Here is an 8,080-nt window from a genome sequence, read left to right as displayed (position 1 = left end):
ATATATATATATATATATATATATATATATATATATATATATACCACATTTCTTTAATTGTTAATCGATTAAATATTTAATCTAAACTAGAATCATTTTTTATAAACGAAAAGATATAATTAAAGAATGTACATCTTTTTTAAAAAAAAATTTCAAAAATTTTTTTTTCACTACACTATATCCATATCATGTATATTTAACCTTTTTTTCAAAAAACTTTATATCAATTTAATTATATATTTAATCAAACTAGTATCGTTTTCTATAAATGAAAGATATCAAAGGTCGTATGATTAATACTTCGAGAAATAATTATTAAATTGTTGCACGAACCTTATCAGGTAATGGTTCGGCCACGTGGGGTGGAGGAAGCGGAAGTGGCTGTACTGTTCGCCGTTGACGGTGATGAAAACGGCGCTTCCACCCACGGGTGGAATCGCCACTGTTCACCGTTGAAATCAGCCCGACGACCACGACGGGTAATCCCCACGTAGTTTTGCAGCCTGCATCAAGATGGCTCCATTGACCTCTATCCAACAGGATCACTGGGACAGCCTTCGTCTTTTCCTCCTCTTCTTTTCCGCTCCTTTCTTGTATTTTAAGAACGACCGCGTTTTTCGATTGGCCTAAAAATCACAGAGAGAAAAGTCGATCAATAAGCGTGGATGTAACCAGCCGAACTAAGGGTGGAAGAAAAGTGAAAAGAGAATGAACAGAGAGAGAGACGAAAATAGAAAATAGAAAATCGTGACAAAATTTATCCTCGTGATGAAATTTACATTTCGGATTCTCGTTTAATTAAATCGAATGAAAATATTTCATTATGAAAAATTGTAAGTATCGGATTCTAAATATTATTTATTCATTTTACACAATTGATACATAATATTCTCATTAACGTAATAATAATCGTCATAGATGTTAGCTAATTAATACACCTATTCCTAACGCCCTTTAAATCGACATTTCACGTATATGCGATATAAACGAAACAAAGCGTTATTGTCCTCGCACATTAAACAATATCATATCTATACAACAATTTTGTTCCAATAATGTTTCGATATCAATTAAATTATCCACGTAGCTCTTCGTCATTAGCTTTGATCCAATAGATATAACGTTCGAAGTGACGTTTGAACGTTTTGAACGTTTCCACACGTTCAATCTCATTTTCGACGAAAACTATTTTCTCTCTCTATCTGTCTCTCTCTCTAGTTCTCTACATGCGTCTGTCGTACAAAGGATTGGTTGGTGTATATCCGGCAAATGCCAGAAGGAACTCGTAGAAAGCACAGCCACTCGTTAATCCTTAAAACGAGACGAGAGCCTTACCAGAGATAGCTTCAAACTGTCGTCAACAGAGTACAGTGGTGAATTTAACGATTCTCCGAGGAGCAATGTTAATTTTCTGTTTCGTCGTTCTTTCTGGATTAAACATCAACCGGTATCTCTTTGAAACACACAAATTCTCCATTTACTTACCCTCCCTCCTCTTTCTCTTTCCTTCTCTTTCCATTCTTCTCTTTAATTTTTAAACAATTTTTGACTCGATCCACGATAAATTAATATTCTTGTTGCTCTTTCAATATTTAACGATTACCTGTTGTGATTTGCTATTCCTTCAAATGGATTTGAATATTTTGAAAATAATTTGCCATTTCGCGAGAAGAGAGAATTTTATTAAATTTTTAAAGGATTGCATTCTATTAACTTGCAACTTAAGATTATTTTTAACGAAAGAAAAAGAAAGTTCGGTTTTAGAAATTTCGATTTCAACAATTAAAAATTATTTCCAAAAAAGGAAAAGAAGAAAGTTTAGTTTAGAAATTTCAACAACTCACGATTATTTCTAACGAAAGGAAGGGAAAATTTAATTTGGAAATTTCGTCCGGTTTCAACGCAACCTTTTCAAAAAAAAAAAAAAAGAAAAGGTGATGGTTCTGCGGCGCTTTTCTGGCCGATGGAACTGATCATCCTTTGTAGCGGTCACGGAGCAATAAAAAGGTAGTCGATGCTAGAATCGTGGCTAGACATTTCCATCGAAATTCTCAGTTGTTTGCTCACACTTTGCCGAGTGCGGTCGAGCGGAAACGCTAAAGACGATCTTGAATCCCTATGAAACGATATTGTCCCCCGCGATTTCCTGATAATTTCACCGAAGAGAAAAGGGAGTAGGGGGAGAAAAAAAAAGGCTAGATGATCAGGGACGTGATTTTCATAGAGAAGTTTTTCTCACGCCGCGCGCAGGGACCATTTATCACTTTGTTATCTCTTTAAAAAATTTATAATTCCGTGATTTCTTCTATTTATTTTTATTCAAATTTAACAATCGTTTAATACGCACATTAGACATTTTACTTTCTAAAGTTTGCGGCCGTTCATTGCAATTGCTTAATGCTTCGTTTTATCTTTAATGATAAAACTGGAATTAATTAAGCGGATAGAATTGTAAGCATTGTAATCGATGTTGAAGAAATATATAATAATTAGGAGGAAGAAAATTTCCTTTTTGCTTCTCTTACTTGTCTACTTGTGCCTCGATATAGAAAGTGGTTCGATAAATTTGTTGTGAATATTTTAAAATTAAATATCAGTATATATATAATAAAATATAATAAATAATATAATAATAAAATATAAATAAAATATAAATAAAATATTCACAACAAATTTATCGAATTACTTTCTAAAGTTATCGATGTGTATGTAGATTTGAAAGATGAATGTTCAAGCGATCAAAAGTAGATATAAAAGAAACAAAAAGGAAATTTTCTTCTCGTTTCAATTTTATCTATATATAGATTTATTCAAATCTATCTTTAAGTATAAATTCTCGTTACATATTTTAAATAGTTTGCACAGATGAATGCACGGATTATTAATGCTTCCTTCCATACATATAATTATTCGAAATGTTATGTACGTGATAGATAATACAAACCTATATAATATATCCTCACGAGAGCTGTATTTATGCGAAGCAATAGCAATTACACGTTCGAGATAGTACTGTTGCACAAGAATGAGCTATTGTTCACAAGTCAAGATTTTATATACACGTACAAACTATGCCACTCTGCCCGATTCGTTCCTGATATAATCTCGAAAACACTTACTACATACACACAAGTGTTTCCAAGCGATTGCCATCCGATTGCTATTAAATGCCCTAATTTGCAAGAAGGGATTAATGGGAAGCCAACGGGAGATAAATTATTTCTGGTCATATAATTCAATTGATGCTGTTTAGATTAAACGAACCGTTTAAAACGATATTATTAAAGGTAATATGAAAATATAGAATCGGATATGGATTTAAAATTTTTCTAATCCATTTATAAAATGTACACAAATTTTTTTTATGTAATACAAATTTTCTTCATTTCAACCAATTTATGAAATTATTCGACGTTAATTCGAAAATAAAAGATTGAAAGATCAAGTAATTAATACATTCAATGCACAGTTGTGAACAGAGTGAACATGTTACTTTTAGAAAATTTCTTATTTTATGACATATCAGTTACGTTTTCTTCTAAAAAATATAAAAGCTTCGAGTCAAATATCTATCTTCTCATTTGCAATAGTGTATACGATCGATTTCGAATTTTCTTGCATTTTTCCCCCATTTTAAAATCGTTAAAATTTTCTTAATCAAATTTATATCGAATGTAACAATAACATCGATAAAATCGATCTCTCCGCTATTCCAAATGTTCATTTACGCTACTAACAAAATTCAAAAGTGCTAGCAAAGTGTCGTTATAATAAGAAATAATTTCCATTGAAACGAGCTAAAGCGACGAGTGAAAAGGAAACGGGAGGAAACTGCAGGAACAGCTGACATTCCTCACCTTCCTCTAGCAATTTCCTAGAAGGCGACAGCAAAGGTCAGAACGATATGTTATGCGTGGGCGAGACGATTAGACCAAAACGTTTCAGAATTCTCCATCAACGTCCTACTCGAGTTTCAGGGAAATTCGTTCGAATCATTTCTCGAGTCATTTAGAAAACAAAACCGTGTTCGAATTGCGAGACGAAGAAGTAAAGATGGACGGCCATCCATCGCATCGTGGATCGCAAATTAAGATCGATCTTGAGAAATGAGGAAGGGTTAGAGAGAGAGAGAGGAGAGAAATTTTTTCCACTCGAGCTCCTCGATTTTTCGAACCGAAGAAGTTTATTATCTCGTTTGCACTTCGCTTTGTGCCGCGCGATATCGTGTCGCATGTCCTGTTTTTTCGCCACGGATTTTTATGAAAGTGGGGGGGCGTACGTTGGCAAGGAAATTCTCCACGGGGATGGAGAATGTTCTGTAACTTTTCAGGTTTATTAGTCTCGAGGGCGGTGCTTCTTATTGAAACAAAGTTCTCGCCACCTTGACTAATTGGAAGGATACGTTTCTTTCCTTTTCGAATTGCACGGATTTGTCAGGTTTTTTTCTCCTTCTTCTTCTTCTTCGATTTCTTTGTCTTCTTCTTCTTTTTTTTTGTTTCTTTTTTTGATGCGATAAATACCATCGATTTCGAAACGATGCCAAGATCCGATATCTGCGGTGGTATAAATGGTGCAAGGGAATTTTCCAAGGGAAGGGATTTTTAGATATTTTTACGCTGAAAATTTATATCCCTGGGGTTTTGACTGTGGAAATCTATGTAGAGGCCAGGATTTTTATAAAACTTGACAGTTCCACCACTGGATTTCAGATTGAAAATGTTTAATATTGTATTAAGATCCGGGGCAAAGAATTTTATTCGCGCGATAAATATCGATATCGATATCGATTCATATCGAGACGAGAAGATTGTATACTACGTGGTAAATGGGAACAAGGGGATTTTGTTCAAAGAAAATCTTTGATATTTTTTTAAATATAATATTGTACCCTTTGAGTTTTGAGGAAAATATAAGGATTCACTGTATAAAGATTCGAAAGAGGTCCCATCTTTTCTATAAAATTTAATATTTTAGATGTATTTCAAAATATAAATATAAAATTAAAATCCATATGAAATAGTTTAAAATAATAATTTAAAAAATTCACATTATTAGAAATATAATATATATGCTTAAAATATTCATAAATATTCTAATTATTTACTCTGACTACTTAAAAAGTAGCTAATTTAGTTAGATTAACTGCTTGAAAAAATTCAATCGTGATTTTCACGCTTTAACTTAAATCAAACTGAACTTGTTCTAATTCATATTGTAATTTACTACTATTTACAAATTTGTTGCCGAGTAAACAAAGTTTATTTTTATGCCAAAATAACGATTACTCCGACGTAATCGAAAGTCTTTTTTATTAAGTAAATTCGCGAAACGTTCGAGTTCCATCTTGATTTTCCGAATTTTGGGTTCGCTTTTTCACTTCTCCTCATCGAGTACCAAGTCTAGTTTTTACGCTGCAGGTATTATGGTGCAATATCGAGCGCGTTTAAAGCTGACATAACCGAGCAGAAAATTCGAGGAATACTCAACTTCTCCACTTCACCGATCACCGCGAATTCAAGATTTTCAATTATTCAAGCGTGTGCATCCGAATCGTACAATTCTTCCCGATTTTTCAACTTAATAATTCGCTATATTTAAAATAACTCGTACGAGAAAAATTCTTCTCAATTTAATTATTAACTCAGTCAAGAAAATTTCGTCAAGGAATATATTAAAAAAAATGATCAAATCAATAAATCTTTTTCTGCAAATCTAGAATAAAATTTATTCCGAAAAAACGTTTAATAATTTATATTCTATAATAATCGATCTTTCTCTACTCAATTTACCCTCTCTGCAACATATATGATTTAAATAAAATTTTTCTCTCGCCAGAACTACTAACCTAATCTATATAAAGAAAGAAAGTAATCGAAACGATTTACTTATCAAAACAAATATCACATAATTCTGGTAATCGAACGCATTTAAATCGCAAATTTATTTCTCATTTTCGTATTTTTACCAAGAGTTGAATGCGTTAAACCCGCCTTTCCTCGGTTTCCTTCGGTACCCTCTTTCACCTCCACGCGCGCATCGCGAAACGAAAAAAGCTTTTATGAAATCGCGGTTAAATCTCATCATGCCGTGACTTTTTTCCCCCTCCCTCGAAACAATGTTTCCAGCATCGACACGAGGAGAGACGCGTCAAAGTGTAGAGGGAGTGAGATGTATCGAGGGAAAAATTGTGTCGCCCATCCTGAAAATATTAATATTATTCCTCGAGGTTAACCCCCATCCCCTCCCAGACAAAGTTTAAAGTTTTCGCGAGTTCCGCGTGGCAAGTTTATAAAAGGATACGAATCGCAAAGTTTTTCCCTTTGAAATTGGCAGAGTGAACTTTGCCGGTGAACCGACTATTAATTTTGGTAAAGGAGATAACGCGAAAAGATTAAGAATTAAAATATTTTTTTCAACTCGTTGCGGATGATCGAATTCTTATTGGAAGAGAATTTTGACATTTTATAACGTTTTCCTTTATTTCTTAACGTTGTAAGCTTTTTAATGCTCGATTTTTTAAAATGACGAGGTATATTAATTAATTATGCTTCTTTGCAACGAAATAATTGATAAATTATTAAACAGTCTCGACGATACAATCTAGTCATCTATTTTTTGAATAATTTTACAGTTTAATGAAATTGACTATTTCACAGGCAATCTAATAAAATCAATTCCAGATATACACGTTTCTCCTTTCTTTGTATAATTCTTACAGCCATCTATAATAATCGTATATTATGAAAAATAAAATTTGAAAAAAGAGAAATATTACAACATTCGAATATATATATAAAATAAAGATTACCTCGAAAGAAAATTGCAGCGAATATTTGCAGTAGATATCTAAGTTGAATGTGCACATGCACCCACATATATCTGCGAGTAGACGGAAGCCAATTGACCGTAGTTCGGACAGAGGGTATGAGGAAAACGAGGGAAAGACGTGTAATATGTGGGGCGGTCGATGGAACTGTCTATATCGCATAACCTGTTCGAGGTAGGTGAGCCTCGTTGCTTTCAGCTTTCGTGTTTCTGCGTACATTAACGCTCCAACTAGATTAACAAATGGCAAATGTATGCGTGCACACGTCCCCGAGTGACGGAGGGTAGATACTACGGGGTAGAACTATGCAAAAGAGATAGGAGCTAGCCGTGGAAAGGAAGTAAGTAGTTACACAGGTTTACACGTGCCCAAGTTAAATGATTCTGACTCTGATGTTGAACCAAACTTGTTGCCAGTTGAATCTATGGTGTTCTCAAGGATACACGATTACGGGTATTTAATAGTCGTGGTGGTAAATTTTCTTAACTCGAGAGAAATTTCCAATTGTTTGATTTGTACAACGAATCGCGTGTTTATTAAGTATTTGTTCGATCGAAAGCTAGTAAGTAAATAGGTAAGTTTCATTAACAGTGAAAAGGGAATTTTTCTCGTTTCCATGCTTTTTACTTTGATAAATATTGTTCTTGACATAAATTGGTAAAACATTGAAAATTACGGCATAAGAAACGCGATTATGGATGCTGGGGGATATAAGAATATAACGGGTACGATATTACGTTACATTGTTCTTGGTTGCATGTTATCATCGGTGAAAAAGAACTCCTTTCCGGTATGCTAATGTTGATCATTTTTCTGTCGAAGCTGCATCGAATGCGCGAAATTTTTCATTTTTGACCTCGGTTCGCGCAAGTTTTAGTCGACCGCTGCTTTTCAACTTACGTTATGAATATACATTTTTACTTTTAAAAATCGAGAGAAAGGGATAGATCAACGCGATTTCCTCCCTCGCGAAAAACTGGGAATTAATTTCCCTAATCTCGACACCTTTTTCAATCCTCTTTAAATATTTGTGGTCAGTAGTATTAGCGGAATTTAATCTTTCCACTGTTCGTCCACCCGGCTGAAACGAGATCCATCTTCAATTAAACGTTTTAATGCCTTCAATTATTAAATTACTCGCGGTCACTCTTGCTTCCATCGTTTAACTAAAAATTTACCATTTTTAAAATTCCGAAAATCATCTTTCACGTGTAAAAATTCCAAATTAATTTGCCCCACTGGTATCGAATATTT

At 33.7% G+C, this 8,080-nt stretch overlaps 1 protein-coding gene across 1 annotated transcript in view; it reads right to left on the bottom strand.

Moving 5' to 3' along the window:
• Nucleotides 1-8,080, bottom strand: part of LOC102679861 (1-phosphatidylinositol 4,5-bisphosphate phosphodiesterase epsilon-1-like) — a 103,590-nt gene that overhangs the window by 37,362 nt on the left and 58,148 nt on the right. The window contains exon 5 of the mRNA XM_031509945.1: nt 334-626. The gene's annotated coding sequence lies outside the window, so the exon portion shown is untranslated. The remainder of the gene's footprint in view (nt 1-333; nt 627-8,080) is intronic.

The sequence above is a fragment of the Apis dorsata genome, unplaced genomic scaffold, assembly GCF_000469605.1.
Source record: "Apis dorsata unplaced genomic scaffold, Apis dorsata 1.3 scaffold_194, whole genome shotgun sequence".
Taxonomy (NCBI): Eukaryota; Metazoa; Arthropoda; class Insecta; order Hymenoptera; family Apidae; genus Apis; species Apis dorsata.
This window is presented reverse-complemented; position numbering and strand designations above follow the sequence as displayed.